Genomic DNA, 14303 nt, shown 5'->3' with positions numbered 1-14303 from the left:
TCAATAGGGAACACAAATGTAAGACTTCTCCAGCTTTGGGACAGACATTTTCTAAAGGCTTACTTGGATGCCTGTACCCCCTGGATACCCAGCACTGTCCATATTAACATCTGCAAATGATGCTCTGAGGTATTTCAGATCTTTTAGGGCAGAGAGATTTCTCTGAAAGGCAAATCAAGTAGGCTGTGATACACTGCCCTGCCTCCTCCCTCAGCAGCTCTGTAGAACCTGGATATTGCACTGACAGGCAGCTGGTGAACTGCAGGCAGTAAGAACAGCCAGTTTTGAAGTTGCTGATTCTTGTATGCAAAAAGTGGGTACACGGAGGCACCTAAGATCTAATACAAGGTTAAAACCGGGTCCTGACCTTGCACCTGCTGATCTGGCACACAGGAGAAGCAGGTAATTCATGAGGTATTGTCAGGAAGCTTTGCTCCAGTGACACACTTAGAGAGCAGCTGTGAGCAGGTGAATACTCCCCAGTGCAACACAGCATCAGGGCTGTTCAGGTTTACACTGCACCTCATAAAGAGATGGTAGAAACTGCTCAATTTCTGTTACTCTGCCCAACCCACAAACCTAAAATAGACTCTGCAAAAAGCCACAGCCTCACGACCCCCTCTTGTGCAGACTGAATTAAAGATATAATTGAAGGTGCCCTATTGGCAAAGCTCAATGTCTATACATACTGTGTTTGGACAATGCAAAGAACTCATAAAAGGCACTGAATGGCTTTAAAACTATAGATACCTCCCACCTAAAGAAGGAGGCATTCAACCAGAGCCTGTTCATTCCCCGTGACCCAAAAACCAGATGCAGGCTACTAACTGAGCAAACCAAACAGGAGAAGTAGGCAACAAAGAGAATTTGGAGTGACTGAAGATCAGAATGGGCAGAGAGGTCATAAAATAAATAAGGAGATAAGGACCAGACATGAAGCAGAGACATCATGCAGAGCATCAAAATGAGCAATTGCCAGTGGGCAGCACATCCATCACAAAGACATAGTATGTCACAGGGATCTCACAGGTGACATGGGGAAGCAGAAGAAAGCCCTGCACTGCTACAGGACCTGCTCCAGGCAAGGGGTTGACACTCCTCCAGCAGAAAATAGGACTACAGCTGAGGAAAACAGGGCCATAGGTGAGTATGGGCGGTCTCAGCCTGTTTCTGGGAGACAGTTCATTTAATGCTGCTCACAACATTACTGCAGCAAGAATGCAGAATTTCAAGTGTCAAGTAAGTAAATTTGTATTAAAGTAACTGCAATTATACACAGCCTGCAGTCACTCCCACGGGAGGCTGTGGCAGGTTTGTGATGGACTTCACTGAGAGCAGAATTAGGATGATAATCGATACAAGCACAGCCATCATTTTGCATTTTCTTGTAGCTGCCAAAGCCTACCATAGTAAAAGCAAAGGGCTTTTTAGATTACAGAGCAAAGGCCTGCAGAGATTTCAGCTAGTCTCTGAATAATGGCATGTGATCAAGTCCTTTTGTGAACAAAAAAAAAAGAGAATTTCCCAATACGTGAATGCAATTCCAATGCTGTGATACTTTATTTGTTTCACCGTTGGTTAGATCACTGCACAGTATTCAGTGGCAAGAAGGTTTTGGTCAATCAATGCATTTTTCATTTCTCACCTCTCATCTAAATACTGATTTGTTCCTTAACTGTGTTTGTGGCTCATGTATCTCTGGTCTAACAAAAGAAAAACTAATTTTAGTCCTGTGAATAATCCACTGTGCTCAAAAATTAACCACTTCCTTCAATTACACAAACAACCAGGTAACTGAAAAAGTAATTCAATTTATTACTAATCTGATTGCTTTTTGAGATTAAAAGAAAAAAGGTAATAACAGAAAGAACTCATCCAAATGGCAGGGGGCCAAAGGGAATTAATGGGAGGCAACCAGGGTTGCAGGTGGATAAGTGGATACCAAAGGTTGCTCCTTTGGTGCACCTGAAGCTGGCTCAGAAGAGAAAGGTTTGCTGAGCACCACTACCACAGAAAAGCTGAGGCTGTGACACTGAAGGCGAGATTACACCTGTGAGTGCCCAGTGCAAAATATAACCATACCTTCCCAGATAGCTGCAGTGTATCCCATACTTCTGAAGACTATGCAGAAAATCCCCATTTGACTGCTGTGCCTGACTAACCTGAAGAAATAACAAGTTCTCTGAACAGGATTTATTTTCCAAGTAATTACCTTGACCTGCTTCAGGATGAGCCCGTGCTTGCCAGGGGGAGCAATACACAGGACATGCTTGCTCCAGGAGGAGCTGAAAGACCTGAAGGAGCTTGAAATGGAGAAGAGGCTCTATCCAGCAGCAGGGCATGCAGAGTCCTGGCCCCAGGCAGGGCTGAACTCCCTTTTGCACCATGCTGAAATTAGAAAAACATTCGCACACAGGAAGTGTCTCTTGTAGTGCCTATTGTAGAGATTGGCCAGGAGCAGGTGAAGACAGGGAGAGGACAATGACAAAGAAAATTTTTACCTTAAACTGCTATTTGCAAACTGTTCAAAAAGAAGAGAAGGAAGGTAATGATGATGACATGAGACTTCAGGCTGGGGAGTTAGCAGATTTTTTACCTCTGCTGTATGTTGAAGCTCAAGGGAGCTGCCAACCTGCTCCCTGCTGCCTGTTGGGTGAACACAGGTGAGAAATCCGTTCATGACCACAGGGAGGGGAAGACAGAAAAGGGAATCCAGCTCCCTAGTTTCTTACTGATCCCAAGGCAAGCACCCTGCTCTGTAACAAGCAAAATCCCTTTAACAAGAGCTCTCAGGATTTCTGCAGTTTTCACAATCTTTGGGTTCCCTCTATAGTCTTGGGGAGATACTGTCTCCTTTTTCCTAAACTAACCTCTTCACTGCAAAGCCTCCTTCTCCATTGACTCTAGAGCAAAGTGTTCCTCTTTCCCCTGCATCCCTAGTTAGAGGGGCTCCTTGGTTCCAGGGGCCAGAACAGGATATGCCCTCCCTTGCTCCTGCACCTTCTAGAATTTCTCCCAGGAAGACAGAGATGAGCAGAAAGAGCTGTTCATGCTCACTTATTCTCTGACCCTGGGAGGATGCGACAGTGAGTTGAAGGGCTGAGACAATTCCAAATTGTCCTGGACTTTGCTCCTCTACCAAAAAAATGCCAGTGCCCAGAAAGGTGCACTTTTCTCCCCTCCCCACTTGCTTTCACCTGCTTTTCTCCCCTCCCCACCTGCAAGCAGTCAGGAGGAAGGATATGGCTGAAAAATGGTTGCACAGTTCTCTTGGTAGGAAGTCCTGCTAATATGCAAATTGATCGTTGGGATTAAAAGTGTTTCAATTCCCAGCACTTTGCTCTGTATACACTCTCTTTTGACAACATGATGTCCTATTGAAGCTGTTCTGCAAATCTTTTTGCTCTTCACATGGGAGGTGTGATGGGCAGATTTGGCTCTTGCCTTGTTCCCTCAGATAGGGCACAGGGATAAGGGGAGTCATGGCTGATCTCTGCCTCCCACTGGTTGCCCTGGGGTCAGCCAGATTAATGTTTGCATTTTGTTTGATTCATTCACCACGCTATCAGGGTAACCCAAGACAACACGGATGACATTTATTGTGAGCTGGCCCCTTTTTCATTAAGACTTGGCCTAAATCCACACACATTTAATGGTAATTGCTAGGCAGGCAGTACAGAGCAAATACCTTTTATTTCAAATCCAAGACAAGTCAGTGCTGGCTGATAGTTTGTTGGCACTTACCTACATTAATTAAGTACCTCTCATCTAACATTACATGCGGTCTTTCTGAAAACCTCTAGTGAAAAGTCTATTTGTTAAAAGTGCCAGTTGAAGTCAAAACAACATCCAATATTGCAAATTAGGATTCCAGATTCCAGGATGAGATCTATTAGTCTTTCCCTGCTTAACTAATTAAAAACATGGAGGGACAAAATTTGTTTTGTCATTCTTCCGTCCATAGGAGTCCTTACAGTAACTAAGAAAAGAAAACAAAATTCCCCTTCATTTATCTTAAGATATCGGCTGGCTTACCCATCTGTGAGCAAAGAATGTTTTTGCTTAGCTTGCTTAGCTAAATGAATCTTGGTTCACTTGCTTGCAGCTGAAGACAAATTAGGCTGATTATCCACGAAAGGGCATACAGTACATCTAGGAATTAAACTGCGACTGGGTATTTAGGATGAATGAAATGAATAGGCTGCAACAGCTTTGCGTGGCTCTGAACAATCAGCAGTCCCCTTCTCTTGCAATCTTTTTAAAGCACTTTCAAAATAATCCTCCGTGTTATTCTTGTGTGTAAGTCGCTGCTTTGCAAGTATGGATTTTTAAAGAAACAAACAAAAAAAAAAACCCATGCAAACTTTTCCCCCTTTGGAAGGGGAAGCATTGCCGAGCTCAGCAGCTTGCTGCGATGCTGCCTTTCCCACTCAGCGGAGGAATTCCTGACATGCCGGGCTGCTCCGTGCACAGATCGTAGAGGCAAGTAACAGCATCGCCCCCTCCAGCAGTTTTATTTCCCACATCTCCTACCCCGCAGGACGCTGCAGGATGCGTGCTGTATCTGCAGCAAGTGCTTGACAGGTGGTATTTCACATTCACCGCTCTCGCTGCTATCGGGAGCAGCCTGAAATACTGAGTTCTTCACGTGTCGGTGGTTTTCAGTAATTAGCATATTTCAGCCCAAATCACAAACATCCTCCCTTGAAAAGAATGATAATTGGTGACAAAATCCATGGCATGCAGTTACATCAAATGCAAATTTGGGCTAGTAAGATAGATGCTGGGCTGCACTAGGAGAATTAAATGCCTCACTGTTAGCAAAAATAATTTTTGCTAATGTTTTGGGCACGATGATTTTTGAGAAGACATTTCTAATTTTAGTGTTTATGTGATAAAAGTGGGGATTTGAAATACACAGATTTAAAAAGTCTTATTGGCCTGTTCTTGTGGCATACCACTGACCATTCCCTGTATGACTGCTTCTCAGTATGACCACGAATGATTGATAAATCTCAAACAAAATGGAGATTTAGATGTTCAGCTCCTCTTTGAAACACACATCCTCATTTGTTCTATTCCAGATACTTGCTGACATGCAGTAATTCCAGTTTTGTACTCTCTTCCCTCACTGTGCATGTAAAAGGGAGGTTGGAGAGTGTCTCTAGGTTTGTTTTTTTTTTTTTTTTTTTGAGCCAGCACGGGCTTAGGTTCATGCTAGCTCCTTTGCAGTGCTGGTTTTACAGCTCTGTGACCCAAGCAAGGGTTCAGGAACATATTTGATACTGTGATTGGTGTCAACAGGGGAAAGAAAAGCAATCCCTCTAGCAAGAGAAAACATACATTTCTTGAATAGTGGGTGTTGCCCATCTACCAAAATCAGGTGAAAACTGAAAGGCAAATATTTGTACCCAGATAGGACAAATCTGTCTTTTGACAGCAACAGACAGCTCCTGGGAAAAGTGGTAGAGGCTTGAACTCTACAGAACCCCAGCAAGGAAATTCCTTCAAACAAAGAACACTACTAAGCTGTTTGGAGCTTGCTGACCAGAAGGTTTTCTACATTATGATCATCTTAAGCCTTGAGAAACTCCTTGGGTGCACATGGGTGACTGAAAGACAGAAATACTGCACTGGTTTTACCCACTATGACACAGGGAGCCCCGGCCAAAGTAAATAGTGAAACCAGGTCCTGGGGGTCTCCCTCACAGTTACAGCCAAAGCCAGCTTTTCTTCCCATCTCTTGTTTCCAGAGTGTGACTGTTCTTTCCATCTGTACTTGCTTTCCTGCAGCTTGGCCATCCTCTCTGCCCAGCCATCCCCTCCGGTACTGCCACGGCCATCTTCCCTCCCCAGCACACAGGACTCAGGGGCAATGGGTGTGATACCCAAAGCCTCCAACACCTGCTATGTTTCCTACACTCCCCTTCAGCAGCATGGACAGTCATGGCAGGCTGACTCTCTGTCTTCTCATCTCAGCTTCCCTAGCACATATGAAGGCTCTGGAGATGCAAGAGAGCACTTTCCAGACCACAGGCACAAAAAGTTACCCAAAATTACAGCAGCACCTGCAGACCCAACCACTCCCTGTTGACAGAAATGTGATTCACATCTCAGTAAGAAAACAGAACAAAAGTTTTCTTTCAAAGACTTTCTGACTACAAAATCATGGGAAGCAAATATAACAAGTCAAATCCCCAGGCTGAGATAGCATTGTCAACACAAGGCAGGATATGGCATTTGCTGTGAACTCAATGCTATTTTATTAAAAGCTGATAGGTGCTCATGAATATAAGTTAGCAGTTTACTTTTATCTAACAGGGTTTTTTTTTTTCTCTGAAATGACGGGTTCCTATTTTAGGATATAAACTTGCTTTTGATGTATTGATGTAACCTAGAATTTATCAATTGTGGAGAAAACAAGACAAACCATGGTAATATTGGGGGGGTGTAACACAATTATTGAGCTTTCATGATATAAGCATCATAGCAAAATGATTAACTACATTCAGGAGTGCATATCCAGCTTGCTTTTGAAAAATCACATTTCACACACACACACACACACACACACACACACACACACACACATTTCTATAACAGCCATATAAATAGACATTCAGTCATATCCTAACTTACAAAACATACACTACTGACAATAGGTGTGATAAACCCTTGTCTAACACTGAACAGCTTTGTCTCTTCTCTCTCTACAATTCTCTGCCATGCTGAAAACAATTCTGCATGTGCTGCTGAATCCAGCACAGGCTCTGAAATCTAAAGACTGTTAGACCACCATGCTGTACAATCACCAAATGCAAGATTAAAGTGTACAGAGGCACCATATTACTCCATTATCAGCAAAGCACAAAAACATCTTCTTTCAGTTATTATTTATACAGTATTAAGAAGCTGAATTTCTTTCCAGAAAAGAATGTTTGAGAATTTCCATCCTTATAACATAGTAATGTTATGGGTATCTAAAGGAAAAAAAAATATATAAATGCAGCAATTCGTTTTATACATATTTTGTATATAATTATTAGCTTTCTAAATTTAAGATTAAGTTACACCCATCAGATATGTGAACAATTTGTAAAACAACAGTGCTTTTCTGGTGTCATGAAAGACTTTGAAATTTAATTTAAATCTTACATTACTGCTGAAGTACATTTAATGTAACAACAAAAAGGAAAATAGCAATGTTAATAGCTGGCTTGCTTTGAAAGCCATCAGTAAGTGATCCTCACAATGACTTCATGTGGCACTGAAAGCTGCAGTATCCCCAGAAGTCTACATGCAGGGAAATCTTAAAAAGCAGTCACACAGAGAGAGAGAAACTAGGATCAGAACAGAAGTAATCCCAGAAGCTCCATTTCTTTCCCAGCCCTAGAGACATGCCAGTCCCCTCATCTTCAGCATCAATGCCATGTCAGTGAGAGCCCGGCAGCCCAGGGAGCCGATGCTCCTGGGGCTCGGCATGTGTCAGGAAATTCCTCCTCTTTTCTGCTGGCAGGGCTGCAGTGGCTGCAGTAGGAGCAGCTCAGGGAAGGGAGGAGGGTGATGTGCTGCAGGGGCCTGGGGAGATGGGAAGCAGCTGGGAATAACCCAAGTCACACTGGCCTTCTCCCTCAGATGTTTGTGGGAGTTTCTGCGGGGAAATCCAATATACAGACAAAACAGGGAGTGGCTGTTTTCTACGACATGCAAAACCAGGCTGCATGGCATACATGTGAAATGAAACCTGCCTACTCATGATGGAACTGCAGTGTCAGTTCAGCTGCGTCATTTTCCATTGCTGTTGTATAAAGAATAGCATTTAAAACCTGACATCAGCCCTTTCAGTCATACAGTGCTTCCCCAGACAGATGACTAAACAATCACCCAGGTAAGAGGTTTAATGAGCACTTTGAAGGCTATCTTCATCTAGAAAAGACCCCTATGCATATATATAAGCTTTGGCCAATTAAAATTAAGAATTTTAAGTGATTCTTAAAAGGCCGGTTGTTAATAATCTAAGATCTCTCATACAGGGTCTTCTCCCCCACTGGAAAACACAAAGGCATTTATAAATTCATCATTTTTTAAAGGTTGAAAATTGTGGAGTTGGCATCACTGAGATGTGCCAATGATCAGCAGGGCAGGTCATTGTTATTAGCCAGAAGCACTGGCTGCACCCACTGCTTTCACCATCCCGACCAGTGAGTAACTGGAAAGCTTCCCTGGGAAACCAGCTCATGGAGACACCAGCAGGTTTCTGGTGCAATGAACAGAAGAAGAACAAAGACAGAATTTGGTCTTATTTTGACTAACATTTACCTTCATGTCATGCATTCAGACATGAAGGGACCCCAAACCCCTCCCGAGCCCAGCATCTATGTCCCTAACACTGAGCAGACACAACCTGGCTGACGTGTGAGTCACAACTGACAGCTTGTAAAAGCCCACTGCAAGGCACAGCAAGCCCTCCTGAACACTTTTCCCAGGATAAAACCGAGTTTCCTACTTTTCTGCAGTGATTTTTGGGTTTGTGCATGCTGGTTGGTATTCCCCTGCACATAAATCCTGGGTCTCTTCTGCAGAAGCGGGAAAGCACAGACTGCTCACAACACTCATGACTAAATTTGCAGACTCATTCTTTCCCCAAACCATTAAAAATACTGGGTTGCTAATTTCAATCTAACCACCTTCAATATCCTTCTTCCCGGATTTCCTGGGAATGGTCAAGTGGTTTAGGATGCCCAGCAATCCTCTTTTCTAGGAGGTTCAAAAGCTAGGAAAAATAAATATGTCAAACAAGGATTTTAAAGGAATAACTAAGGTGGTAGAAAACATGAGCCCAAAATGTTGACTGTACCCACTATCCTCTAATATTTCCCCTTTCATATTATCAAAAGATCAAGTTCTTAAGCCTGCTGAACTCGGATGGCTAGGAAACCTGAGCTCAAACAGAAGCTGCTAATGAGAGGCATTTCCTAAAGCTGCTTTAGCAGGTGCTTCCTGCTGAAATGGGGAGGGTCACGAATGGAAATCTCATTTGGAAAGTTTCTAACCCCGAGGATAATATTCAGTGGTGCTGCCACTCTCACTGCCATCTGCACTAGAAAGTGGTTCAGACTGAACTAGATAGCACTTGATCCCACTGAGTGAGCCCAATTGTTTGCATTCTTGCACAAATGTGTGAATGGCAGCCTTCCGGCAAGCAAATGCTGGGTCTGCTCCCTTCAAAGGCTTTGCCAGTGATCCTTGCCCTGCTGGCTTCATCCTTAATTGGCCTACACGGTGGGGAGCAATTAAAAATAAATGGTGGCTTGCTGTGCTGCTGTAAGGGGAAGTTTTGCGGCTCCAGGCATGAGCGCAGCTACCTTAGTCCACGGCGTATGCCATTCACGGGGAATGGCACAAGGGAAAGGGGAGAGACCTGGCTATTCTGAGTGAGTGCCAAGGGAAAAAAAATCACACTGTAGTCTGCAATAAATCAGCATTACCATTACAATTAAAGGTTTGATTGTCTGGGGCCAAGGCATGCTTTCCCTTGTGTGTCCGAATGGGATTTTTCATACCATCTTCACAAGCCGCCTTCAATTCAGTCTCATCAGAGAGAGAAGAATGGGGAAAAAAATGAGGTTTCTTCAAATGAAATACCCAATACCAGAAGCTGTAGAACTAGTCTTTAATGAAAGACAACTAATCTCAAAGAAAAGCAGTGTCCCATAACTGTGTCATGAGGCTCTCTGAAACTTTAATCATAAGGGAGAATTTTGAACCAGTAATTAACTTGCCACAGTCATCTGTATCAATCAATGAAGTTTCTTAGATAATTTCCTACTACTTATTAATGAAAGTCTGGTATAAGGATGAATTGAAGAACATGATCATTTATGAAATTAAAACTTGAATTAAAAATACAGATTTTTGCTACACAGTAACCCATATTTCCGTGACATTTAGAAGTGGATTAAAGGACAAAAAAAAAAGGAGGAGCTGAGAGTCACTTGATTTTCCTCTACTCCCTGAAGATACTTGACACTGAAGGCGGTCAGCTTCACCCAGGTACTAACCACATAACTCATGTCAGCAACAGCCATTTTACAAACATGACATGTATGCCACTTCTTAATGATGGGGTTGCACATCATTTTTTGCATCTTGCTACTTTACCACAAAGCATCTCTGTGCTTCCTGTTTCATAAATGTGTGGTACCTTCAGGGACGTCTCTTCATTTTGTGGTGGAATAAAAAGGGATGAAGTCTGCCCTGGGAAAATCTCCAGGACATCCTTTTTTTTTATCTCTCTTTGTTGATACTAAATAGAGGCTAACAAATTCCAATCTAACCACCTTACTCAGCTGATACCCTGAAAAATTTGTGATGCAGTATATAAGAGCTTAGCGTCTCTGGAAAAAGCTACCACTCTTTTTAGGCAGATTCAGTGAGCATGGAATAGAGCTTGTATAGGACACACACTTCTTGTTGCACTCATTTTTATGCCCAGTGTTTAGAAAGAAAATCTAGACATAACATCTAAAAATTACTTCTCCCATAGCTAATGTGTGATGGTTGGAGTGGGACAGAAAGATTTGTTGGCTATGTCAGGGGCACTGGGACTAGATGGCCTTTAAGGTCCATTCCAAGCCCTTAACATTTTAAGATTCTGTGATTCTATGCACCAGTGCAGTTCAAACTCTGTGATTATATAGATCTCGCTCCTCCCAGGAAATGACCTAAAAGAAGCAGTACAGAAGGATTTTTTTGTTGTTGTTGTTTCAGTAGATTTCATCCTCAGGGGGAAACAGGTTATATAAATTGGATTTCTGCACAGAAGTCTCTTGTTTCTTGAGCTGCAGTGTAGCAAACCACCTGAACTGCACTGACAGCATATGATTTACTCAGTTGCTGAACGAGAACATTTATGTGCAAGCACATATATTTGCTATATTGTTTGTAGGCACCTCCAGAACTCACCTTCCTCAAACCTGCAAAATTTCAACAGCAGTAGGATGCTGTGGGGGTGGCAGAGACACTTTTCATGTTCTCTCCACAGACGGCTGGAGAAGATAATGCAATTTCTAATTCTTCAACAAAGAAATGTCACTCATCCCAGGCACTTTCCTTTTAGTCCATTAATTCCTGATGCAGTTTCTAAAAGAAAAAAAGTTCAAAATTAGGCAAATCTCTCTAAACCAGATCTGAGCACAGAAACAGTGAGGGGCTTAGTGATAATCACAAAGGCAAAGAAGAAAATACTAAAAGGCCTGCTATAGCTACGTGATCAATGTGAGGAAAAGGCCATGGCCTTGCAAGGGAAAAAACATTGAGCTGGTTTGTTCTGTTGCTTGTAAAGATTTCTTATATGCTCATTCTACCTGATTACATTCAACACTGACAATCAGTTTTTTTGACTCCAGGATTGATAAAAAATTACTACTAAATAGCACTAGGGATTCTAATATTTTGTTACTATGACCTTTGTTGTAAGGTCTTTAAAAATCAAGTTGTATTCCAAAGCACAGGATAATTCACAGCTTTTTTGCACATGCTTTTCCTTCCTCCCACATACTTCAAACACAGCATTTGAGCTCTATGAAACACATTTAGATGAGGCACAAAAGATGCCAATCACATGAAGGCTGTCCTAAAAAGTTTGTCTGTTCAGACTATTAGACAAAATCTGTAAGAAAACCTTAATATCAAAAAGCTACTTCTGCTAGGGCTGGTCTTATCAGCCATGAGATCACTTATGAGGTCCCTTCCCCACTGCTCAGGACCTTTGATTCCCTATTAGTCACTTCATGGGTCACTTCATGGCAAATGGTCTTCCACATGGCAGGAAGACATCTCCAAAATAATTTCTGACTATTGCCAGCCTCTTCCTGTTCAGGAAGCATTAGCCAGTGCTAGTTTCACTAGCCAGTGAAAACTCTCCTTTTTTAGTGTTAATTCCTGATTACAGTGCTTTGTGGTTACAGTGGCAAAAATGTGATTTTTAGAATGCAAACTATAAAAATTGCAATTTTACTTACCCACCTGCTAAGTGCTTTTCACATTTACAAATCACTCCAAAATAGAGAGAAGTGAGAGAATGATTTTTTTGTCTTTCTTTACCAAAAGCTTCTATAATCCTTGATTCAAGAATGAAAGAGGAGCACTGCCCTGACCCATCTAAGAGGACTGACAAAATGAAGGTGCACATAATTTCTAGCCTCAGAAGTAAGTTGTGTATTTATATAAATTATGCAAACCTTGAGGGAATACAATGCAAAGCCAAAAGTGCAAATGAGCTAAAGAGTAAGAAAAACATAAGAAAACACCACAAGGGGAAATTCAGATTGCACAGCACCTATGGGTACACAGGCCACTTCCACACTGCACAGTGGTGACTTCCAGTGTCCTCTGGATCCCTTTCCCTCAATAAACTTTGCATCTCGAGTTGCATCTCACAGAGGGCTGGAGGAGGGATGGTGATGGAACGAGCAGCTCTCAGTCCTGGACACATCCCTTGCTCGTGGCCACCAGTGCAGCACCATCTGCTGGGAACACAGACACTTTGGACAAATCCTTCCAGCACCAGCGTTTGTCCCCACCTGTCCTAAACATGACACACACAGAAAATGTCCACCTCCCTGCTTTTCTGCCCTTCTTTTCAGCAAATATGAAGTGATTAACCACCACAGGCTAATCAGACTATTACTTGAGCACTTGGGAGCTCAGGGAACTCTGCAGAAAGCAATAGGATACACAGAAAGCTGGCATTTTAAGGTCCTGTTCAAGAAATCATTTCAATACAGTTACAGGTTAGTGATGCCAAAATGAAGCCAGGAACGGGAGGCAGGGCCCTGTGGACTGAGCAATGTTTTTCAGTGTCCAGCCCTTGCAAGGAGACTGGCTTCAGACATTCAAAATTGAGACAGAAAAGGTAAGGGTTAATTGAGCTAAAGGAGCTACTATGTGAGAGATTTAAGCTAGTGAGCATAGCACTTGCTGAGTTATTTTGTCAGTGTTAAATCTGTGGGAAAATCAGTCACATTTCCACAGTCAAAACTAAGCTTCATTATAAAGTAGGACATCAACATCTTTATTAGCTATGAAAAACACCATGCGTCCTCCCTACATTACCAACGAGAGCCAGCTGGAAAATTTTGGCAGGCTTTTATTTTATCTCTCAGAAAAGCATTCACTGAAGGAGTCTGAACCTTTGATAGAAATCAGAAAACTTTTACCCTGAAAGGATACTGCAGGACAGAGTTTCTGCAACCTCAGAAGGGCTGGTTAAGAGTCTAGGCAACACACTGAGACAACCATACTGCTGCTGTTGTGGGCAATACCTCAATTTGTCCTTCCTCAGGAATCTCCTCATCCCACCTTGTTGATTGGCACAGGCATGGCCAGAAGGACATTAATGAAATATGTCCAAACTTTTTGCTTACAGAAGGAAATACAGAGTGATACTCATGGACGTTCTACAGTTTTGGGGTAGGACATTTTTGCAAAACCTTAATTCTTGGATCTCCTTCAAAAGCAACCCAAAACCTCCAAAAGCCAAGGATCCCTTAGTACGATGTAGCTTAGAGTGAGTTGAACTAAATGGTATCATCTTAAGGTATAAATTTACACTGAGTAAAAGAGAGGAAAGACGTCCAGGAATTCTTGGTGGAATGGTAGGCATTATTCAGTATCAGCTAAGCAGTTATGCATGCTGTAAAAGTGGCAAAATATATCAGATTTAAAGACCAGAAGCACTTGGAGAGCCAATTCATCTGGTTTGTTTGAAAAACTCTTCCACTTCTTTTGGCAACCCCATGGACTGAGTTAGCACAGACAAGTCTGCTTGTGTGTTCCAACTTTTGGTGAGAATTAACTTTTTATTCACTGAGAATGTTGTTATGGATTAACAACAAAGAAAGGGTCATCCATCATGTTTTTCAAATAAATGTTCTCTGTTTATCAACAAATCCAAATATTACTAGGTTTTCATCACTACCTGGCCTCACATTTGCAAAGTCACTACACCACTGTGTCAATTTGCTCCACAATTGAATTTGCAAGCAGGGCAGCCATTCATTCCTGAAAAATCCAATCCACTAGCCATAGCTTATATTTATCCTAAAACATTTTCTAAATCTGGAAAACAATTTCTATCATGAGGATTTAATAAAAAGCAGGGAAAATTGAGTGTAGAAATCTATATAAATACCTAACTAGTAACCACCTCTGGCATTTTAATTCAACATAGTTTAGTTTCCTTCTTATAAAAATGGTTTCATTTCACAAAAGGTACATTTTAACATAGGAATTAACAGAGT

The sequence above is a fragment of the Melozone crissalis genome, unplaced genomic scaffold (genome assembly GCF_028551555.1).
Source record: "Melozone crissalis strain CALT ecotype California unplaced genomic scaffold, PUWL_Pcris_2 ptg000016l_1, whole genome shotgun sequence".
NCBI classification, from domain to species: domain Eukaryota; kingdom Metazoa; phylum Chordata; class Aves; order Passeriformes; family Passerellidae; genus Melozone; species Melozone crissalis.
The sequence above is the reverse complement of the archived record's forward strand: the minus strand, read 5'-3'. Positions refer to the sequence as shown.